Source organism: Mastigoproctus giganteus, chromosome 1 (assembly GCF_048544385.1).
Source record: "Mastigoproctus giganteus isolate SK-2022 chromosome 1, ASM4854438v1, whole genome shotgun sequence".
NCBI lineage: Eukaryota > Metazoa > Arthropoda > Arachnida > Uropygi > Thelyphonidae > Mastigoproctus > Mastigoproctus giganteus.
The window spans coordinates 156926312-156951893 of NC_143575.1; the positions used below are offsets into that span (position 1 = coordinate 156926312).

Below are 25582 nucleotides of genomic sequence, written 5' to 3' on the forward strand. Positions count from 1 at the left end.
ATAGCGAATTTTTCTATGTAGCGAATTTTTTCGATTTTCACTTGGTCATTACACTGAAAATAGTTTCTGTATAAAGAAGAAAATTTCCATATAATGAACTGATTAAACAAAAAAACTACTACTACTATAACGAACTGATTTCGAGAGAGGCTGGGTATGCATTGTTTGCACATCTGTCCTTCAGGCAATACAGTTGATGTTGTAGAAAGCACGATTTACGAACTAAAAGGATTAAGAATTAATCCCTTTAGCTTTTAAGAGCTAAAGGGGATAATTCCATGAATTAAGAGCTAAAACATTTTACAATTTAGTGATGTCCGTAAAATCCTGCCGGAGTAAACTGGCCAACCACGGTACGAGATAGAAAAAGACGGAAGATTTTGAGAGAGGCCTTTGACCAGCAGTGGGTAAGCAACGGCTAAAAAGAAGCAAAACCTATACACTCCTGTACCGAGAAGTCGCACTGGTCAACTGTTATCTATGTGTCCACAGCCACTGGCAAAGATTAAGGCATATTCCTGACGCGGACATTGGGTCTGGTCAACCTGTTTTCTACTGTAAGCACCCTATTAGAGAATTAAGAGAGTGATTTTCCTTTATCCCAGAAATTCATCTGTTTTGAAGAAATGAGTCCTATGCTTTCACTAAATTTCACTTCTCCCTGTTTATAAGGTAGATACAAGTGATCCCTAAATCAGTTTTGTTTTGGCTGCTGTGAAAGTAACCTTACAATGTCCAAGAGCAAATCCTTACGTGTAGCATAAAAAAGTGTAAGTGCTTAATAGTGTAGACCAGAGAGTTAAAAAAAAAGAAAAAGAAATTGCTTTAAAATTTAGTATTCCTGCATTAACCATTCTGAAAAACTGTTTCGGTTTTTAAACTGTTTGAGGAAATGGGATCCAGTTGGAAGCATGCAAAATTATGCCTGTATAAAGATGTAGTAGATGAAGCCATTTTTAAGTGGGTGAAGTTGATTCGAGACCAAAACATGCCAATATCAGGGCCATTAATAAAAGAAAAAGCTATGGAGTATGCATCTTTTCTGGGGGCATAAAACATTCCAAACCAGTTCTGGTTGGCTAAACAAATTTAAAGAGCACTATGGCTTACTCAAAAAAGTTATTTCTGATGAAAGTGGAGTTGTAATCGTAGATTACCATTGAAAAAAAAAAAGTTTTCAACAAAAAAATTTGAATAGTGGATTTTAAATTTTGATAGAAAGATGATGAAAGAACACAGAAAAATCGCGTTTACTGTCGACAACTGTCCTGCCCACTGTCACTCTGTAATTTCGAAACTTACAAGTGTGAAGCTTGTTTTCTTCCCTCTGAATACCTGTTCTGAACTACAACCAATGGAGCAAGGCATTAACAAGAATTTTAAAATGCACTACTGAAGGCGAATGCTGAACAAAATTATACTGAGAATAGAAACCAACCAACTAACCTATAGATTCTGTTATAGATTTGCAGATGTGAATATCACAGTTGGCAAAAGTATGGAATCAAGATGTGATGGAAACAACGATTAAGAATTGTTTTACATAAGCAGGTTTTGCTAAAACGTCAATTAACAGCCATGAGAGGGATGAACTACTACAAGACATTGAGCAATCTTGGGAATAACTTTGAGCGAGAGGTTTGATCAGAGGAGAACTTGTTCTTGATGAATTTTTAGGAGTTGATAATGATGTCATAGTAGCTGAATATCTGAGTGGCTCTAACATTTTGGAGCGTATTTAAAGAACTAATGACAATATCGACAATGAATTGGATGAAATGAGGGCAACAAAGGAATGAAGGCAATAGCAATAGTAAACCTACCAAACAAGAAATGTTGGCAGCATTTGAAACTTTGCATCGAGGCCTTCAGTGGGAAAAAAATGTAACGGAAAATATATTTGAGTGTTTAAACAAATGTCAACATTTTTACGAACAGTGTACAGTAGAATCCAGTGCACAACAAATATTAACCAAATATTTCATGACATAATTCTTAAAAGTGTATTAATATATTGTATGCATCACAGGGGCGTTCCTAGGGCATGTGGTGATGGGTGCCAATTGAATGGTGCCCCCTTTAAAATTATCTTCATAATGTGTATATAAGTTACAGGTTTTCAGGCACCCCTTGAATGTTGTTGCATGGGTGCAATGCACTCCTTTCACCCTCAGGACGGCCTGACCTGGCACATCATATAAGTAGTCATTTTTTAATAGGTATGTACTAATAAATTAATTGTTTTAAAATGTTAGAAAATCTATTCATTCCCAATTATTTCTGATTAGGCCCAATCTACTACTACTCCAATGGGATCCCTATCACATTCCAAGGATATACAATCGAACCAACAAACGGAAAGAGCACGGAAAAATTCCAACTACAAAAACACCTCCAACAAGAATGGCAGAACAGGTGGATGGCCTCCACCAAGGGGGAGGTCACAAAGAAATTTTTACCATACGTTGACAAGGTCTACCCAAAATCACTGGCTTGGCTTCAGCCGGGATGGGCACTCACCTTTCTACTAACAGGCCACGGGCCCTTCAATGACAAGCCCACCATGCCAGGGTTCCTTGATGACCCACGCTGCACTTGTGGAGATAGTGAGAGCCGGTCACACCTTATGTATCAGTGTCCAAGGTACAAAGATCTGCAGGAATTATTTTACACGCGATTGACATACATCCCACAGGACCAAGAGCATTGTGTGAGCCTTTTGGATTCACACAATGAATACAAAATCCTCACAAAATATGCTAGGACCTCTTTGCAAGAAGAGGAACCCGATACACACTGACAAACTAGTAAGTGACTAGAACCAGTTGCACTCTCAATGCCACTGTTCCTCTAACAGAAAATAACCATTAACTAGAATGGGACATTCTTCGAAGAATGATTGCAGTTCTGGACAATGCCTACAACCCAGATTGGACGCAAAATCCCAAAACCATCAAAGAAAACCACACTTAACGCAATCAACAACCTGGTTGGGATATTCACCAAAAAGAAAGATTGAATCCCTTGACAAGACTACAACTCGGAATGGACCCTGAACTCCTAAAAAGGAAAACTTTACTGAACTTGACCCAACCACAGGTGACCCCCGCTTAACGCTGATAATTCCGGAAAAACAGAGCGCTAAGTGAATCCGCACTAAGCGAGCGACGCATTCCCATAAGGCTACATCTATTTGTGAGTTGCGGTCAGTGCCATAGGATATTTCCTAATCAATAATAAACGGTAGTGAAAAGATGCACAAATGTCGGCCAAAATATTTAATATTCAAATATTTGTACATATAAAATATTCTGCATTACATACGTATATAATTATGTGGTAACTACTTACGTATAAAAATTAAACTTAAAATACCAATTAAAATCATGAATTTAATTGATGAATTTAATCATGAAAAATGTGTCGATTTTGGGTTGAACTTTGCCTCTTCCAAATCAACTAAAAGGGGTATTAATTTTAAATCCCCTGCAGTTTAATTACCACCCAACAATAAAGTCAACCGATCCTTCGCCGCTTTGAATCCTGGCATGTTTTTTACTTCTTTCAGTATGAAACTTCTTTTAGGCATTCATTTCCACAGAAGTCTTGCTTCATGTATGTTAAAAACTTGTTGAGAAGTATAACACAAAATACCCCTCTTTAATAATTTTAACAAGTTCTTTTTTGAAAGTTTCGGCTCCTTAATCTGCACTTGCGGCTCCTCCCTGGATTTTAAATCTATTCAACTAGCCCTTACTAGTTTTAAATGGTTCCAAATTTTTTTTTCTTTTTTTTTCCAGGTGAGTTTTCTTCAGATCATCATATAGGCTAATCTCTCTCTCTCTCTCTCTCTCTCTCTCTCTAATAATATTTAACTTAACTGAATTCTGCATTGGATATTATCTTCAATAAAATTAGTTAGTCTTTCCATTTCAATCCTAATAGCCGGCCTAGCCCTAGTTGCTTGCAGTGGAACAGCTATCTTTCCCGCTGCTAAAATTAATTATTATTATTATTTTTTATTGTTCTTACAATTAAACTTGCAAGTCCTAAATTATGGCACACATCTGCTTGTCTTTGACCGGAATCGATTCGCTTCAAAAGGTCTAATTTAATTTTCAAACTCAGTCTTTTTCTTACATTTATAATCTTTGTACTGCGCTCAGACGCTGTTGCTTTTTGATTCTTATCGGCCATTATTAACTCTTCGAAAATGTAACTGTGTTGGTTGCATTAATTACGATACAATGTTCAAGTAAACTGTCCGTTTCGCACCATACGGTACCGAGTGATGACTAGACTTCAGATAAATGCATATAACGCAAATATTCCAAGCAATATACTTGATCATTTATTAAAATGTTGATCTCGGAACTACGTAAAAAGTCACTGTAATGCAATTAAATTAGCGTGCGAGAAAATTTCACTGAGCGTGGGAAAATTTCTCAAGTCAGCCTGGGAAACGTTTTAATGCTGTTTTGCAATTCATTTTCAACCTTAAACCTTAAATCTTCTTGTATTTACAAGAAGATTTACAATCTTCCTAAAGTGAAGTTTCCAACCTGTATGCAATAATAGAGATAGAACCTAATCATTGTCTCATACAACAGGATAACCATTCCTTTGGCCTATCAGCAAAAGTCCAATATATAATTGATAGAAACCCATGAGCTGTTCTAGCAATGCATCCATACTTACACCGTAGAACACCATACAATTACCAATGGTCTTTTTCATTCTCCACTACCTTCAGTACGGTACAATCCCACTGGTATATAATTCTGGGAATATTCTTCGCAAATATAGTACCTTGTATTTATGAATATTAAGCCTCATTGCCAAGTCTCAGCCCATCTGTTTAATTAAGTATTCTTGGCTTAGCATACCCTGAGAACTGTCATTAACCTCTCTGCCTAGCCTTGTATCATCAGCAAATTTAGACACCAAACTTGATGTGCCTTTCATGAATATCGTTAATATATACTGAAAACAATAATGGGCCCAGCAATGAACTGAGGGATCCAACTAATAACAGTTCATGAAGGGCAGTGGCCATTAATAAACACCATCTCCTGACATTCAATCATTCCCTTATCCAGAACAGTAACTTGCCCATAGTGCCACAATGTTCCTATTTTTTATAGCAGTTGTTCATGTGGAATAGTATCAAAATCCTTATTGAATTCTAAATACAGGATTAACAAAAAAAAAATATTTTTTTTTTTTCATCCAAATCCTTTGTGATTACCTCATAGTTTCTAATTGGATTGGTTGAAAAAGATCTCCCTTTAAAAATCCATGCTGTGACTGCTGTATAATTGCATTCCTCTTAAGATCCAGTATTACTTCTTTAATGACTGGCTGCATTATTTTCCCCTCTCATGGAAGTCAAGCTTGCAGATCAATAGGTATGCCATTCAAATCACATGGACCAATGTAATTCATGTTTTTAACCTTATAATGTTCTCATCTACAGCATGTGTTTATGCTAAGTTGGGTTGGTATGTAAATAACTAACTAAAAGATTCGTAACACCTAAATGAATGTCTGATGAGACTAGTGGTAGAGAAGGAAAATACAGTCGGTCCTCGTATAACACGTGTTTACATTACACGAATTCGATCATACACGATTTATAAATAGGGGAACGTTATCTTATATAACACGAACCGAATTCGCTTATGCACGATTCGCCTTTGTGTTTACAAGAAATGGCAGTCGAATGCGAAATCACCCCAACAGAACGCAACACGATAGGAATGAAGAAGATTCTGAAAATGTATTTATGTGTTTTATATCAGTGAAGGGGAAACATATTTCACCATAATAACGTAAAAACCAACACAATTCCAGCTATCGATATAATCGCAAATGCAATTAGATGGAGTTTACTACCAGTTTATAACAGATTCCACTAGCAGAAACGAAACTGGAAATTGTTTTTATTGTTTTATGGTAGTAACCCCCAGAAATGTGCTTTAGTAAAATGTGGGGTGTTAATAGTGTATCTCGGCCTTTACGGTGTTGTTTATTCAGTTGCTATACGCGAGCAGCTTTGTTTATGTGTATCAAGCGTGCCTCCTCGTTTTGTAATTGCGCTTTATTCCCTAAAAATTAGTAAAATACTTAAAAGGTGTGAAAAGGAAGCGTCCTGGTGAAGACACTGCAGATTCAGAGAGAGAGAAAAAAAAAAAAAAAAAGCAATATCGATAAACAAAGGCGGACTGGGTCAAAAATTCTTACCCGGGAAAATTTATAGTGGCCTCATACTACGGTTTACGGCCAAAATCACACCGGCCTCCGGCCCACCGGGATTTCCCGGGTAAGGCTTATGGCCAGTCCGCCTCTGTCGATAGAGAAAAAAATATGAAATTGTGAAACGCTTTGAGCGAAATGAAAGACCGTGTGATATTGCACGTGCTACAGACCTAAATGAGGCAACGCCGAGAATTACAAAAAATGCAGAGAAAATAAAAACAACTTTCATAGCAGGACAACTAAAAGTGAAATTAAAATCCATTAGATTAAGACACAAGAATTGGAAGGGATGGAACGGCTGTCATCTGTTTCGATAGAAAATCAAACAAAAAACAAGTTTGCTTACGATAGAAGCAAAAGCATTAGCAATATTTTATTACGTAATAGTCATTACGTATTATAAAATACGTAAGTATTTTATTACGACTATTTTATTTAATATAATAATTTTTTTTCCGAATAACATACGTATTTTATTCGTAAAAAATACTTTTTTAGTATTAAAAAATACTAAAAATACTTTATTATAATATAATAAATAATAAAAAATATTTATTATATTATAATTGTTATAAAATACTTACGTATTTTATAACGATTAAAATTACCCGATTATTTATTGTATTTGGTAATGTTTTGGTTACAAATGTGTGTTCAATCTTGGGTGGTCGGCACCTAACCCCACTTTTCCCATAGGGCCTGTTGTTTATATTGCACGATTTTGCATTGCATGAGGTTTTCTAGGAACACAACTATCGTGCTATACGAGGACAGACTGTACATGAGATTATTATAAATTATTGGGGACATAAAAGCTACAGTAAGCATAAACTAGTCTTCAATCACTTTAATAAGTAGGTTAGGCATGCTAAGGCAGATTATAAGAAGTCTTTGGCTAAGAATGAAAAGAAAAGCAGCAAAGAATTATTTGCTTGTGTCAACACTGGAAGGAAAAGGACGAATTACATTACAAGTAGAGCTTTACAATCAAGGCTTTACCACCTGAATGGAAGACATGCAGCAGCAGCAGCAAATTGGAATTAGAGGCATTACAAGCAATGGAAAAGATATCCAATGACATCATGTGATGTCAGAAAAATGACTACACGGTTTGGAGAAAGTAAGTCTGGGAATTAGATAAGGAAGAGGATGTGAACCCCTGAACCAAAAGCAAGCTGTGAATATTTGCTACTGCCATCTGGACAGATCAGCAGACAGTGATATGAACTGAAACTAGTCCCAGATAGCAGAACCAGTGTACATGCAACAGCAAAATGTATGGATAGCCCATAAGTGACAGCATAAAAGGTGTTGTGTAAAGTTTGGCAATGCTACCTATACTAACTCTACCACGAGTAACAACTGTAAACAGGTGATGTTAAACTTCGCTAATGTTTTCTCTCAACAAAAAAAAAAAAAAAAAAAAAGAAGTAGATACTAAATGCCATTGAATATCTTTGGAGGGTATGTGTGTGTGTGTGGGGGGGGGGGGGGGAGATTAACTTCTTGAATGGGACTGTGAATACCCAAACTGAAATTTTCAGGAATTCCCACATCACCTAAAGTCACCACAATGTGAGGTTTCATATTGCTAGCCCAAGCTTTTTGAAAGAAAACATGTTCAGGTAGTGCTCAGCAGTACTGAAATTGGAACATGTGTTGCAGATTTACTGAGACATAACTGCACCAGCTCCTCTCTCCCTCCAAAAGTTAGAGGGGACCCTGGATCAGTGCAATTACTACTGATCCAGAATGTGCTGTGATCTTATTTTTAAGACTGACAAAAATGTGTCCATGACATAAGACGTCACATACTGACGCTTGACGGTCCACATTTCCTCAGCACTAATTCCAAAGTTCCCAATTCAGTATTTTGAAATGAAACAAATATGAAATAAGAATGCAATAGTTTTCAACAATTAAAATGGCATGCAAAAATATTTTTCTCCCAGTTCAGTATTCTTATTCAGTTCAGTATTTTTCTCCCTGTACCAGAACACACTAGCTAATTACTTTAATTCTGGAATAAAAGTACATGGCATGGTAATTACTACTAGTCACGACAACAAGGATTACATTTTAGCATATTTATTTATTTAGGATATAATTAGCAAAGAGAAATTACATACCTCAAGTTAATAAAATGTTACATCTTCTCACAGACTTCTGAATTAAAGAAGAATGTAGCTGAAATTACAAATAACTGTCTCAATAAAAGTGTATTACTATAATGACTGCAATGAAAGGCCAACTCCCCCCATACACATTTTGTGGATTTTAATATATGAAAGTTACATAAATAGAGATTTTATGTGATAAATGAAAAGAAGTATCACTTTCCGAGTTCTGACATGGTATTTATTATATTAGAAAATAGATTTTTTTTTTAAATTTAATTATAAGCAAAAAATCTAAAATGATAAAACTAAATAAATTTGGAAACATTTGAGAATCTCAGTGACATTAGATGGTATTTGTCAAATAATTTTACAATCTGTATTGCAGAACTTGATGTCAAGAATTCTCCAAATGTTGATAGCATTTCTCCACTTGTTTTCAAAACGTGTTCCTGGGCTTACTCCTATTTTTGTAACCATTTTACTCTATCTTATTACAATGGTGCAAATTACCATGCAGTTCTATCTGCATGGAAATTTGCGCACATCAAGCTAATGTCAATATTGAAAAAAGAAAAAAAGAAAGAGTTAGGTCTGAAATTGTCTGTAATTCAGCCCAGACACGATAGGAGGCAGTATATGATGAGAGCCTTGTCAATCAATTCAGCCGCAGAAAGATTGTGCAAGGCTCACGAGGTAGAATTTTTTTCAGCCTGGTCTGTGCTTGTTAACAGGACAGACTCCTTCTATAGGGATGGGATACACTTAAATAGAAAGGGTGCAAGCATATTTGCTGATGCTATCGAGACAGTGTTAGGTGTGTCAGAAAACTGCAAGCTTGGGCGGATACACAGAATAATAGATTAACAGTAGCCACCGGCAGAGGTGAAAGTAATTGTTTCACTGCTTCTATTGGAATGAGCAGCAGTCTGGAAAACAAGGTGCGGGGGATTTCAGAGACAGCTGGGAGTCATTGCGGAACAAGTTAGGGTAGCAAAGAATAAGAACAGGTGCATGTATACTTGTGTGTACACCAATGCTAGAAGCTCGGTAAATAAATTTGATGAATTTCAGATGTTGGTCAAAACATCCAAGGCAGATATTGATGGGATATCAGAGATGTGGTTTCACACAGAACAGATAGACAGGATAGGAAGGGAGGAGGGATTATGCTTTTAGTTAAGAAACACAAAATCTAAGAAAGTGCAGCCAGCTGACACTGGTGGACAGTGCAGTGTCGAGTCAGTTCGGTGTGATATAAGTACTGGGAAAGCAAAATTGAGAGTAGGAGTGTGTTATAGGCCTATTGACTCAGATGTGTATAATGAACAACTGTACAGAGAAATAGAGTGGGCCAGTAAATCCCATTGTCTTATAATGGGGGATTTCTGGTTGTCACAGACATTCTCTCATATAGGCCAGACAAGCTGTACTTGCTACCTGGTAGTCTAAAACGCTGATGGAACTGATATTCGGGTGATATTCAATTCAAGTGGACTTAATTTCAGCAAAGTCCAGATGGTCTGTAACAGCCAAATCCTCTGCTTTCATGTTCACAATGGTGGGACTGTTAGTAACCCTGGGTATAACCACCATGCACAAGCTCACTGTGGGTGCCACACTTCGACCCCTGCTTACATTGGTTCACACCTGGGTGTGAACCAATGTAAGCAGGGGTCGAGGTGCGGCACCCATACCACATGGAGGAATGCTGCCCTTCTGTGTTACCAGGCAATACTAGGTGGTAGATGACTCTCATCAACTAGTTCAATACCACCACTTTACTTATTGGAGGCTTGAAGTGATAGAACCCATGTCTAGTCTCCAGGGCTAAGTTCCAGTAACCCTTCCCCCAACTCTGATGACTTTTGAGGCATGATGAACATTATGGTGAGATCCAATCTTTCTTACATTTCAAAGGTACATCTGTAAAACAGTGTTTGCAGGCCGGCCGATTGTTAATACGCCGGACCGAACTAATTGGTAACTTTTTAGGAGGCTTCCGGATCAGCTAGTGTATAATCTTGCTATCTCTACTCTGCAGATAGTGACTGGAGGGAGTCCGAGTAGTGTGTATGTGAGGGGCACTGTCGAGGCTATGTCATGTCAAGGATCTGGGTACAGTAAACCCCCGCTACTCGCGGGGGTTACATTCCTGAGAAATGTTGCGAATACTGAGTTATGGCTCCCACAGTAATAAAGGGGTTCCGTTCCAAAGTATGAAATATATAAGAAAAACCAGTCTAAAATTTTGTCTATGTATGTATTATATGTACCTTCATAATATGACTATGTACATATTTTTTTTTTTTTTTTTTTTTTTTTTTTGATTTGGTAGTTGTTGGCGCATCGGCTTCTGTGGCCATATTGCACCTCCCAAGGTTTTTGCAGTACTTTGATCCAAGCCCGAGGCGGGAATCGAACCCACGACCTTTGGGTTGCCGGGCAGGTACTTTACCCACTCGGCTAGCCCGGTCGGCGACTATGTACATAGACAGTAACATAGTGAAATGCAAGCATATGGCATCGAAATGAAAATAAGAAACAATTTAATATTAAATGAAATATTCATTAGAAATTTCAAACAAATCTTTCAAACCAGCGCCTTTGCTAGCAAAAAAAAACTTATCCCGCCAGTGCTATCACCAGTTTCGCTAAAGTGTTGATAAAGGAGTTTTGCCTTTTCACGAATGATGAGTGAACTTAACGGAATTTTATTTTGAGTTCGGTCTTCTATCCACAGATTTAAAGCTTTATCCATTTTTTCTAATTTAACATCACGAGTTACAGAGCAAATTTTTGAAGCAATTAGCGCGTTTTCACGGACACTATGGCGGATTTTTTCTTCAGATTTTTTGATTGATCATACCATTGACTCATTGATTTTATAATGTTTTGCCACTGAGGAGACACTTTCACCATTAGAAATTTTATCTAATAACTCAATTTTATTCGCTAATGTCATCACCTTCTTTGATATTTTCACATTTCTCTTGTTATTCGTAGCCATATTTTTGTAGAGGTTAGAAAGAACTTGTCCACAATAAAGTCACTTTCTTCCGTTAACACACTTGAAAAAGTCTGTTTTACACTGCAAAACGGTAGATTTATCATTTTTGCAAGCATATCAATTTATAAATTGATAAATTTATTCAATTGATAAGCATATAAATTAAAAGCAAACGACGAAACCTTCCATGACTAGCGCATAACACATACTGAACAAGGATTAGCGAGAAACATCCATGCTACCGATTTTGTCACCCCTCTCGCCCCACCCACTGAGTGCTGTTTTGACTGGGAAAGATAATTTTAGCCACGCCCATGTTTTTTTATGGCGGAAAATATTCACGGCGTTTTAAAATTCACATTTTTCTAGGTTTCATTTTATATTAAATTGGCGATCGCGAATACAGATACCGTGCATAGCGGGGGTTTACTGAATATTCTTACCATGTGTGTGCCATATCCAAAAATTTCATTCCTTCATACAGCATGTCTTCACCCATCCACTTTTTTTTACTATTAAATATACAGTGAATTGTCAAATTAATAGAGTAAGCCTATCTGCAAAAAGATCTAAACCTCCCAAACACTTCCTAGTTCATTTCACAAATATACGTGGTCTCAATTCTAATCTCAACGACGTCCATTTCCACTTACAGTCTGCCAAACCCTACGTACTTTTTCTGACAGAATCACAGTTATCAGTTGATTCAACTACTGCTCATCTCAAATGCCCAAATTATTTGCTGTATGATTCCTTTCGTCTCAAAGGTGCTACTTGTGCATATGTCCGTTCCGATATTCCATTTCAGACACTTGGTAATTTGGAATCTCCTCTTTTTGATCTTCTCTGGCTTAAAGCCTCTTTACCTCAACTGTGTCAAATTCATCTGTTGTCTCTACCGTTCTCCCAACTCCACTAATCACTTGGAGCTCTTTGACTTCCTCACTTTGCAACTTGACTTTCTCCAGTCTAACTTTCTATCAGTGAGGTAAATTTCCTTGGTGATTTTAATGTTCACGACACAAGCTGGCTTCCATTTTCACACCGACCCAGCTAATCGAAATGCTGAGTCTTTTGCAATTACTAATGATCTTGTGCAGATTGTTCATTTACCTACATGAATACTGGACAATCCTAACGATACAGCCAACATGCTTGATCTTTTTCTCATAAAAAACCCATCTAAATATACGGTCGAAGTGAGTGATCCTTTAGATACCTCAGATCAAAACTTGGTGATTCTCTTCTCCAATGCAGCTTTTATCTCACGGCTATTCCCAACCTCGTATTGTTTGGCATTACAAGAATGCAAGGTATGACCTGTGAGATTTCTTTCTTTTCTTTTTTTCCTTGGTCGGATTACTGTTTCAAAACCTCTGATGTCAACGTTTGCTCAGAACATGTCAGTGAAATTATTCTTGTAAGAATGGAATTCTTTATTCCACATTCCACTTTTAAATCTTGTCCTTTATCTAAACCTTGGTTTTCCAATAAATGTGCTAAGGCTGTTCAGGAAAGAACGTTGCATATCATAATTGGCTTGTTTGCAATTCTTCAGTTTCATTTTCTGCCTACACCAAAGCTCGTAACAATTGTAAAGCAGTTATTAATCATTCCAAACTAGATTTTGAATAAGCTACGAGTAGAAAACTTGCTTCTTGCTCTAATGGTAGCACACATTCTGGTCTCTTGCCAAAGCTAGAGGCCGCAACTTTTGGCCATCTCTGCTCCCACATCTGTCAAAACCAGATGGTTCTGTTGTCACTTCAGCCAAGGATAAAGGTGACCTGCCAGTATCCCAATTTTCTTCCAACTCATGTATTAACTATCTTGGTAAAACACCTTTCACCATTTCCAACACGGTCCATTCAATGCCTCCTGTGGTCTTCCGTCAAAAGGATGTCAGAAGGATTTTGACGAATCTTGATGCTAAGAAAGCTCCAGGTCTCGATGGTATTTCTCCACTTGTTCTCAAAACCTGTGCTTCTGAACTTACTCCTGTTCTTTGCCGTCTTTTTTCACTTTCTTATTCCAAAGGTGTGTTTCCTTCTCCTTGGAAATTTGCTCATATACAGCCAATAAAAAGGGTGACAAATCCTTCCCATCCAATTATCGTCCCATTGAAATTACTTCTACTCTTTCCAAAGTAACGGAGAAATCAATTAACCGCCAACTCTTAATGGATCAGATGGAAGGTTTCTACCTAGAAACCTTCCATCTGATCAACGATAGCTAGTATGGATTCTGTCAGTGTCTTTCCACTGATGATATTCTGGCTTATGTTACCCATTTGTGGACAAATTCAATGGAAAAGTTCAGTGAAACACAAGCAGTTGCTCTTGACATCTCAAAGGCTTTCACTCACTCATGTTTGGCATAAAGGTGTTCTAAACAAGCTTCCATCTTATGGTTTGCCAACTGTTTTTTGTAATTGGTTATCCAGTTTTCTCTCTGATCGCTCACTGAGGTTGATGGTAGATGGCTCTCTGTCTTCTAACTTCTCCACTAATGCTTGTGTTCCCCAAGGTTCAGTTCTTTCCCTCTTGAATATTAATGACCTTCTTCCATTGACTAGAAATCCTATCCGCAGTTTTGCTGATGAAAGCGCATTGCATTCCACTTTCCATTTTGAGAAACCTTGCCCTGCTCAATGAGCTTCAACTTCTCGAATATCTGCTACCAATTCCTTAAATGCCGATCTCCAGGTAATTCTCCACTGGGGCAAAGACAACTTAGTTGATTTCAATCCTTCTAAAACTCAGTCTTGTCTTATATCTCGCAAAAAGGATTCTTCTGCTCCTATACTTATCTTTGGTGACACTCCAATTTCTAGACAAAATGATATATCTCTTTTAGGGATTACTCTGACTTCTAATTTCTCTTGGCACAAGCACATTATAAATATTGCTTCCTCTGCATCTAAAAAACTTAGTTTTCTCTTTTGCTCTCACCATTACATTTCTTCCAAACAGCTGTTCACTCTGTACAAATCGCAAATCCACCCTACCACGGAATATTGTTACCTCATCTGGGTTAGTGCCCCCAAACCTCTCTGAGGCTTTTAGATTTCATTCAGAAGAGGGCAGTTAGGTTAATTAATGACTCCTCTCTAACAAAGTCTCTGCACTTGCTCTCTCATAGACGTACTGTTTCTGCTGCATGCCTTTTCTACAGATACTACCATGGGCACTGTTTTCCTGAATTGGCTTCCATAAAAATCTGTGCTCTCTCATTCAAAACAGTCCGAACACGTGCTAACACCAGCCAACATCCATTTACTGTCCAACTTCAAACTCATAGAACCAACTTTTCATCTTCCTTGTTTATTCATTCAACTGCCATTTTCTGGAACAACCTTTCTCCAGATGTATTTCCTGAAAATTATAGTGTACAGAAGTTCAAGTCTAATGTCAACAAATATCTTCTTTCGGTTCTAATAGGTTCTAAAACTATAGGTTCTAATACCTCTCGTTTTTGGGGTTTTCATAAAAAAAAAAAAAAAAAAAAATTAATTTCCCAGATAATGACTGGAACTTGTGGGTTTGTTACTCCCACGCTAGCAAGGCTTTTGCAGATTTATTGGACGATTGTTTTCTACAGCAGCATGTTTGGAAGGCAACTAGAAGGAGTAATACGCTTGATGTGATTATCAGTAGTGATTCTTCATGCATTAAGAATCTGCAGATAACCACTAGGTGGCAGTGATCACACTGTTCTGATGTGGGATTTACTCTAAGAGATAACTACCATCAAGGGTAAAGGAAAGGGTTTTTGCTTTTGTAAAGGTGACTACAGTGATCTGAGACCATTTTTAAATTATATACAGTGGGACCAACTGATGATGTTACCAACAGCTAATTCTAAATGGGCAGCATTCAAAGAATTAATCTTGGAAGCTACTAGGCTTTTCATGCCAACTAAGAAATATTGTTCAAGGTTTAGCCTAAGTGGATGTCAGATGAACTAATGAGACATATGGCAGAGAAGAAAAATGAATGGGATACATACAAATTAACACGTGACACAGAAACCTATGATAGATACAAGTTGATCTGTAACCAAGTTACAAAGGAGGTTAGGCAGGCGAAGGCAGATTACGAGAAATCCTTGGCAAAGGATGCGAAGAAAAACAGCAAAGAGTTCTTTACTTATGTAAACTCTAGAAGGAAGGGGATGAATCAGATTGGTCCACTTGATATCGATGGGTCAACTGTTGATGATCCTGCTCAGGTAGCTAACAAACTAAATGAATATTTTGCGTTGACATTCACAAATGAGGAGTTATCAGCGAGGGGAATGCCAGAGGTGTATTCAACTCTGGCAGTAAGCTAGAGAATCTTGTAATAACTGAGAGTAAAGTGGAGGAGAAATTGTTGAAGATAAATACAAGAAAGGCACCTGGGGTGGATGGGATCTACCCCAGGGGCTCACATCTGGTGAGTATGGGCTTGGCACACCCAGGGTCCTGAGCTGGATTTCATCATTCTTCTCTTTGCTTTCTTGGTGATTTCCTTCTACTTACTTCTGACTCTCTCTCTCTCTCTCTCTCTCTCTCTCAGGGTAACTTGGGAATTTTTTTTGGCTGGTGCAGCATAAGCCTCGGGCTTCCTAGCACCATATAGCTAATAATAATAATAATAATAAAGTCGTGTCTGACCAGTTTGATTGGTTTCTATGATAGGGTCACAAAGGAAATGGATGCAAAGAATAATTTTGATATCATATACTTGGATCTTAGGAAGGCTTTTGATACTGTTGCACATGAAGACTGCTATACAAGTACAGTGGGGGCAAACTGCTGCTATGGATAAAGGGATGGTTGAGTAGGAGAAGACAGAGAATGGTAATCGATTAGTGAATGGAACAAAGAGTTACAAATTACAGTGTCTGGAGATTAGGCACCTGCAAGGTGATGTGACTGAGGTGTATAAGGCCTTGAATCGTTTGAGCAAGCTCAGTGCTGATGAGATTCTTCCTCTTGCCCAGATTAATTGCCTGAGGGAACATAAATTCAAATTGAGGAAAGACAGTTGTGGAATAGATTTGTGGAAATTTGCCTTTAGCCAGTGGGTGGTTGATTTCTGGAACAAACTTCCATCTGTCGCTGTAGAAGTGGACACCTTAAATAAATACACCTTAAATAAATATATTCAAGGCAGAACTAAACAAACATTTGGAGCAAATGGGAAGGTTGTTTTTATTTTTTTTTTTGTTTTTTTTTGGCTGATGCTGTATAAGCTTGCTTTCTTGCATCATATGCTTCTACCAATGCTAATTCCTAATAAAGCATAATTACAAATCCCACTGAGCCTTAGACAACAGAACTCCTTCCTATATGATATACGAAATGTTTTCCACCATCCAAGTAAGCTTTGACTCGGATTGCTGTTTGGAAAACTGTAAAGCGAAATTTTATTGCTCGAAAATTTTTTTTGCTACCTTTAACAAAATTAGCAGTGTGGTTACCATTTGTGATCATTTGATTAAGTTGGGTTAATTTGTTTAAATGGGCTTCACAATGCTACTTAAAAACCTAAATGTACTTTTGCCACCATTAGTCTGTATAGATATAGGAACAATATAGGTGCTACAAGGCAGTTTTTTTATTTTTTTATTTTTTAATAATTTAAAATTGCATAGTTATACTGCTGTCAAATAAGCACAATCAGTGAAGAGTTATTATGTTTGCATCTCTTAGTTTCATGTATTATTTAAAATTAAATTTAGACTAAGATTATGCCTCAGACTAGAGCAGCAAAGCAAAGAGTGGGCATGCTGTGTTTCTGGGTTGGAACTGCTGAGGGCAAGTCCCATGCAAATCAAGGTTATGTTCTCTACTTGCTTCCTCTTTTGAAGCAATCTTTAGCAAGGCACAGTACAGCTAAAGGGGATGATGTTGCGGATGTTCATTGCACAGATACCAGGAGGGCAAATTCAATGTTCTGATGGGCTCATATGAGGGCTTGAAGTATAATGTCGATGCACCCAAAGGATAAATGAGAGGGAGTCATCAAGCATGCAGCTGCTCAGCCAACGAGCTCACGCTCCAACATTAGAAAACAAATTGATATCCTCCACAGCAGAGATGGTTAGTTGTACAGGAAGTAGCTTTAGCTTTAGCTGGTGACTCAATTGTTAGGAAACGAGAAATAGGAGTTAAAGCTGATGATACTATAGAGCAACTATTATCTTTTAAGGGCATAAAAGAAGATACTGCATTGTTGCTAAGAGTAGGAGATCTGAGGATTTGTTTAAAAAGTGGAGTAATATTTAAAAAAAAAAAAAAAAAAAAAAAAAAAAAAAATCTTCATAACTGTTTAGGATTAAAATTGAGGCCCTTGTCAATCAATTTGGCCCTGGAGAGACTGCTTTTACAGGGAAATAATACACTTAAATAGAAGGGATTCAAAAATATTTCCTGATGTTATCAAGGCAAGTGGGCCAGAAACTGCTAATTTGGGGGGGGGGAGATACACAGACTAATAAGTTAACAGGAAACACATGCAGGGAGTGTGAGTAATTTTTGCCTTGCTACTACTGGAATGTAGAACAGCCAAAAGCAAGGTATTTGGAACTGAGACCTGCTGGAGAAGGGTCCAACAAAGAGCTGACTGAGGTGTTTATGGCTCTGAATGGATTGAGTAAGCTCAATGTCAGTAAGTATCCTTCCTTTTTCTCAGAAAGGGAGCATAAATTGAAGCTGAGAAGGATGATTGCAAGATTTGTGTGGAAATTTCCTTCAGCCAGCAGCAGATAGCTTAGTTTGAATAAATTCAAGGAAGAACTGGGGAATCTATTAGAGGCGATGGACAGGTGATATTGGAAGATTTCACCCCCCCTCTCCCTTTGATGCTGTATAAGCATGCTTTTTTGCATAATTTGCCACTATTAATTCCAATTGCCAATGTGGATCTATCAATTTTGATTCACTGGTCATATACTGGCTTATGTTACTCATCTATGAATAAATTCAATGGAAGTTTGGTGATACTCGATTAGTTCCTCAAGAGATTTCTTAGTGTTTTGATCATGTTTTGCATAAATGCATCCTAAATAATCTTATGACTTTCTACATTAGTAGAAAGCTAATGTAGAAAGCAAGTCATAAGATTATTTAGTGTTATTGTTGTTGTTGTAGTATTGCAATCAGTACATATTATTCAAAACCCAGGGGCTCACATCTAGAGTATGGGCTTGGCACACCCAGGGTTGTGAACTGGATATCATTCTTCTCTTTCTTGGTGATTCCCTTCTACTTTGGTCTCTCTCTAACTCAGAAATTTTTTTTGGCTGGTGCAGCATAAGACTCAGGCTTCCTTGCACTATATGGCTAATAATAATAATAAATGGAAGGTAGTATTGCTTATGATAGAGAATTAGCAACATGCATAATATTCAAATTTGTCTTTGCAGCACATCATATTTCAAAATAATTTTTGAAAACATTTGCAAACTGAATTGAATAATTGTAGCTAATATATATTTAAATTTTTTTTATAACCATTTTTACAGATAATAGGTTAGGCCAAATCTTGAGTACTGCATACAGAGGATGTGGATCTGCTGGAATGAATGCAGAGAGGGGCAACAAGGTTGGTGAGGGAAACAAAAGGCTGGTCTTACCAAAAAAGGCTTAAGTTCTGCAAATTGCAATGTCTGAAGCCTAGGCACCTGCAAAGTGACTTGATTGAGATGTTTAAGGCTTTGAATGGATTAAGTAAAATGAATGCTGATGACATTCTTCCTCAGATTACACAACTAATGAAGGATGGCTACAGGATAGATGTGTGGAAGTTTGCCTTCAGCCAATGTGCAGCTGATTGTTAGAATAAATTTCAATCTGTTGTTGTGGACGTGGGTAGTTTGAATAAATTCAAACAATTTCCAAATGTTTTGAGAATGTACCCATTTTGAAAATTTAATAGCCTTAAAAATAAGGTTGCCTGGGGGGAGACTGAAAGATTGACACTCAGAAAGGGTGAGTAAGGGGGAACACCTTAGCCAAGAAAATTTTTTGAAAATTGCATTTTTTTTGAAAAATTCAATAAAGGAGACTTTTTGTATCACACCAAGTGGTGGGAGGGGGTGTCATACACCTTTCATAGAAGGTGTTGTGTTTAGTATTTAAATGATTTTGCAATTTATTTTATTTTGATGATTCACTGGAAAGAACTTTCATGGTTGCCTGGGGGAAGACTGGACAGTCTTCCCCCAGGCAACCTTATTTTTAAGGCTCCTAAAATATGCGCCATATGCACCCAAAATACTTAAATTTAGAGCTGCAACACTGTGCATTGTAACCTTTCCTATTCTACTATAATTATCAAAGTAAATTCAAACTTGAATTTACTTATAAACACTGAAATAAAATTTATTTTGCACTGCTATATTAATAACTAAATCACATGAGTAAGTACAGTTGTGCAAAGTAAACATCAGACTACTTCTTAATTTAAAAAAGAAAAGAAAAGCATGTTTGTTCATATTGCTATTGTGGTGTTAAGATTATGATTTAGTTAACAAAAGGAGCTGGACTGCCTATTGTCACAAATAGCACAAGTATATTATTTTATCAATATTTTAATAGTAATACTTAGTAAATATCAATACAGGTGTTTATTGATATTTTTAGGTTTTTAGCATTAGCATTAGGTAGGAATAAATGATGAAAGAAAGCAAGCTTATACAGCATCATCCAAAAAAAAGAGACACTTCCTATTTCACCTATTCATTCCCTCCAATAATTTTATTAAATATAAAATAAAAATAAAACAGAAATATATTTTCTGCGATCCTTGGCAAATCTGATGGAAACCTGTGTTTAGACCAATTGGTCCATTCTTTTCTTCTAGTGTTAATATAAGCGAAGAATTCATTGCACTCTTAGCCAAAGACTTTTCATAATATTTAATTTTATCATTAATAACCTTTGAGTTTTTTGATTTTGTATAATTTATACTTACTGTAGGATTCAAATGTATTCTGAGAATTTATAACCATCCCATGCATTTTATTTCTCTGTCACTAGATTCAGTTGACATCCATTTTGGTTTAAATCTTGAACAATACATTCTTCTATCCTTAGTATTTCATTTTTAGCTTTGAATTCATTTTAGGTGTACAGTACCAATAGGAAAACACTTATATGTGAATTAAAAAAAAGAAGTTAAAGTTTTGGCTACAGTACAAAAACATTGTTTTTTAGTGGAGAAGTATAATTGTAAAAAATCTTTCAAGACTCCATTTTATAGTAAAAAAAAAAAAAAAAAAAGTATTCATTTTCCTTAGAGCTTTTATTCTGGGTTTTTGATGTTTCCCATTTTTAGCTATTTATTGCTATTCTTCCTGAAAATCCTAACTGGTGACTTCTGTATATAAAACATGCCAGCAGCAACTAATTAATTTTAATTTATATTCTTATCAATAATGATGATGGTAGTTAAAGTTGTGACATGGCATTGCATACACTTTGGCAATCAGTTATCTCAAATTCAACACTCCCTAGGCAGTTCTCTGGATTAATTTCTCTTAGGACCACTTATCTTAGAAGTGTTCATAAATTTTAGCTCCTTGTTCACTCACTGTAACATTGGAGTACAGTTGAATTTAATCCTGCAGTAACCTACAATCACTTGAAATGATCAGACCTTTCATATTATATTTGAAACCAGCTTTTCTGTGGCTTGCTTAGTGTTGTTGTTGTTGGGTTTTTTAGGAGCATTAGCAACTAAGGCCATATTGCTCCGTGGATATGCGGTGGTCATTCTCTGACCTTTCCGCATTCTCCGTATTTGGTGGTCACGGGCTTGAACTCCGGTCTTGATCAAGAAGCATGTGCTACGCACTGCTGCTCCTGCCCACCTGGCTATGGAGGCGCCGCTTGCTTAGTGACCTCTTGAACCAACAATATTTTTTTAAACATAATAATAAATATATATATATATATATATATATATATATATATATTTATATTTATATTTATATATATGTAAAATTTAAAACAAAATGGCCAAAACTACCTGCAGAGAAAACATCTGTATCTGCTCCATCTGTGGGTCCAGTTCTGACCCCATAATTCAATGTACTGACTGCCACCTGCTAATATGCAATGACTGTACCCAATCTAACCTGAAAAAATTTAATAAAAGTCGTTGGAAATCATTCTCTTGTGACAGATGTTGACTTAGCAATTCTCAGCAAAGCCCTAAAACTTCTATCACTCAAAATATCAAGGAGTCTGATTCATCTCCCTCCCCTTTAACTAGCTTTAGTGAAACAACTCCCATTCCAGAACAAATCCTATAAATATCATGCTAATAACTGGAAAGCCTGCCTTTGAACCTTTTCTTGAAGATTCTTCTAATTTCTGTTTGTTGTCTCCCAGGTCATTACAAGTTATTGAAGCATCTCAATTCCACCTCCCCAGAACTTCAAGATCCTTTTTCATTCTACAATCTAATGTATTCCAGGAACTACTCTAAAATTTTATTACTGCATTTGAAGTGTTATCTAGCACTTCAAATACAGTAAATTTCGATATTTCCCATGATTTGTATATACAAAAACCAGAAAATGTGGGAACACTGAGATTAGTCACATCAAAGCACTATTAACTGATTAAAAGGTTGGAATTTATCATTTTTACTAAAGTTAAAAGCTCAACCATTATTGATAACTTATTGAAACTCGCAAGGACTCAGGACCTATTCATAAAACAAATCTTCCCTGCTCGAACAACAATTCAACTAGCATATGATGCTGTGGAGACCAGTATTTCAAATCTCCCATGATCTAATACAGCAAAATCCCATTACAAACAACTTCTCGGGAGGGTTTGAACACGAAATGGCGATTTCCGTGTTGCTTTGCTTAAATAACTTTATAGTAAAAATATTTATTCAGCGATCAACATTTTGAAAGCATACATAAATACTGTATCAAATTACATAAAATTTTAATAACCCACACTAAAAAATACAGTACAGGTTTTAACACTGATAATTCGTTCTGGAAAAACAGTGCGCTAAGCAAGCGCTGCATTCCCATAAGGTAACATATGTATTTGTGAGTTTTTTTGTTTTTTTTTATGAGAACCCGAAACACGAGAGGTATTATAACCTATAGTACTTAGTACCGTGCTTGGGTTGGAGGTTGAGAAGACGAAAGAAGATATTTGTTGATATTGGACTTGAACTTCTGTAGATTGTAATTTTCAGGAAATATGTATGAAGGAAGGTTGTTCCAGAAAACGGCAGTTGAATGAATAAATGAGGAAGATGAAAAATTGGTTCTGTGGGTTTGAAGTTGGACAGTAAATGGATGGTGGCTGGTGGCGGCACGTATTCGGACTGTTTTGAAAGAGAGAGCGGGAATTATAGAAGCCAATTCAGAAGAACAGTGCCCATGGAAGTATCTGTAGAAGAGGCATGCAGCAGAAACAGTATGTCTATGAGAAAGCGAGTGGAGAGACTCTGTTAGAGATGAATCATTAATTAACCTAACTGCCCTCTTCTGAATGGAATCAAGAAGCCTGAGAGAGGTTTTGGGGGCACCACCCCAGATGTGGGAACAATATTCCATGGCAGGGCGGATTTGCGATTTATACAGAGTGAGCAGCTGTTTGGGAGAAAAGTAATGCCGAGAGCGAAAGAGAAAACCAAGTTTTTTAGATGCAGAGGAAGCAATATTTGTATTGTGCTTGTGCCAAGAGAGATTAGAAGTCAGGGTAATCCCCAAAAGAGATATATCATTTTGCCTAGAAATCGGAGTGTCACTAAAGATAAGCATAGGAGCAGAAGAATCCTTTTTGCGAGATATAAGACAAGATTGAGTTTTAGAAGGGTTGAAATCAACTAAGTTGCCTTTGCCCCACTGGAGAATTACCTGAAGATCGGCATTTAAGGAATTGGCAGCAGATTTTCGAGAACTTGAAGCTGATTGAGCTGGACAAGGTTTCTCAAAATGGAAAGTTGAATGCAATGTGCTATCATCGGCAAAACTATGGATAGGATTTCCAGTCAATGGAAGAAGGTCATTGATATACAAGATGAAAAGAGTGGGGGAAAGAACTGAACCTTGGGGAACACCGGCATTAGTGGAGAAGTTAGAAGACAGAGAGCCATCTACCATCACCCTCAGTGAGCGATCAGAGAGAAAACTGGATAACCAATTACTAAAAACAGTTGTCAAACCATAAGATGGAAGCTTGTTTAGAAGACCTTTATGCCAAACACGATCAAAAGCCTTTGAGATGTCAAGAGCAACTACTTGTGTTTCACCGAACCTTTCCATTGAATTAGTCCATAAATGGGTAACATAAGCCAGAATATCACCAGTGGATCGACACTGACGGAATCCATACTGGCGATCGTTGATCAGACGGAAGGTTTCTAGGTAGTTTAAGAGTTGGCGGTTAATTGATTTCTCCATTACTTTAGAAAGAGTAGAAGTAATTACAATGGGACGATAATTGGATGGGAGGGATTTGTCACCCTTTTTAGGAACTGGCTGGATATGAGCAAATTTCCAAGCAGAAGGAAAAACACCTTTGGAATAAGAAAGTGAAAAAAGGCGGCAAAGAATAGGAGTAAATTCAGGAGCACAGGTTTTGAGAACAAGTGGAGAAATACCATCAGGACCTGGAGCTTTCTTAGCATCAAGATTCATCAAAATCCTTCTGATATCCTTTTGACGGAAGACCACAGGAGGCATTGAATGGAGCGTGTTAGGAATGGTGGGAGGTGTTTTACCAAGATCATTAATACATGAGCTCGAAGAAAAATGGGATGCTAGCAGGTCAGCTTTATCCTTGGCTGAAGTGACAACAGAACCATCTGGTTTGGACAGAGGTGGGAGCAGAGATGGGCAAAAGTTGCGGCCAATAGCTTTGGCAAGAGACCAGAATGCTCGGCTACCATTAGGGCAAGAAGCAAGTTTTCTACTCTTAGCCTGTTCAAACTCTAGTTTGGACTGATTAATAACTGCTTTACAACTGTTGCGAGCTTTGGTGTAGGCAGAAAATGAAACTGAAGAATTAGAAACAAGCCAATTACGATATGCAACGTTCTTCTCTTGGACAGCCTTAGCACATTTATTGGAAAACCAAGGTTTAGATAAAGGACGAGATTTTAAAGTGGAGTGTGGGATAAAGGATTCCATTCCTGCAAGAATAATTTCACTGACACGATCTGAGCAAACGTTGACATCAGAAGTTTTGAAACAGTAATCAGACCAAGGAAAAGAAGAAAAGAAGTCTCGTAGGTCATCCCATTTTGCATTCTTGTAATGCCAAACAATACGAGGTTGGGAATAGGCATGAGATAAAGGTTCCGTTGGAGAAGAGACAATCACCAAGTTGTGATCTGAAGTGCCTAAAGGACCTCTCACTTCAACCTTGTACTTAGAAGGGTTGTTTGTGAGAAAAAGATCAAGCGTATTGGCTGTATGATTAGGATTGTCCGGTATTCTTGTAGGTAAATGAGCAATCTGTGCTAGGTCATTAGTAATTGCAAAAGCCTCAGCATCTCGACCTGCTGGGTCGGTGTGACTAGAAAACGGAAGCCAGCTGGAGTTGTGAACGTTAAAATCACCAAGGAAAATTACCTCACTGTTAGGAAAGTTGGACTGGAGAAAGTCAAGTTGCAAAGAGAGGAAGTCAAAGAGCTCCAAGTGATTAGTGGAGTTGGGAGAATGGTAGAGACAACAGATGAATTTTACACAATGAGGTAGAGAGATTTTAAGCCAGAGAAGATCAAAGAGAGGAGATTCCAAATTGCCAAGTCTCTGACAGGGAATATCAGAACGGACATATGCACAAGTACCACCTTTGAGGAGAAAGGAATCATACAGCAAATAATTTGGACATCTGAGATGAGCAGTAGTTGAATCAATTGATAACTGAGATTCAGTCAGAAAAAGTACATGGGGTTGAAGACTGCAAGTGGAAATGGACATCGTTGAGATTAGAATTGAGACCACGTATATTTGTGAAATGAATTAGGAAGTCCTTGGGAGGTTTAGATCTTTCGCAGATAAGCTTGCTCTATTATTTTGAAAATTCATGGTGTATTCAATAGTAAGAAAAAGTGGGTGGGACATGCTGTATGAAGTAATGAAATTTTTGGATATGGCGTACATGTGGTAAGAATATACCCAGATCCTTGACATAACGTGGCCTCGACAATGCTCCCCGCATACA

At 37.2% G+C, this 25582-nt stretch overlaps 1 protein-coding gene across 4 annotated transcripts in view; it reads right to left on the minus strand.

Annotated features, from left to right (window-relative positions):
* Window positions 1-25582, minus strand: part of LOC150091209 (nuclear receptor subfamily 2 group C member 2-like) — a 595426-nt gene that overhangs the window by 386589 nt on the left and 183255 nt on the right. For all 4 annotated transcript variants that reach the window (XM_090374734.1, XM_090374740.1, XM_090374722.1 and 1 more), the window contains one exon: window positions 8388-8445. The gene's annotated coding sequence lies outside the window, so the exon portion shown is untranslated. The remainder of the gene's footprint in view (window positions 1-8387; window positions 8446-25582) is intronic.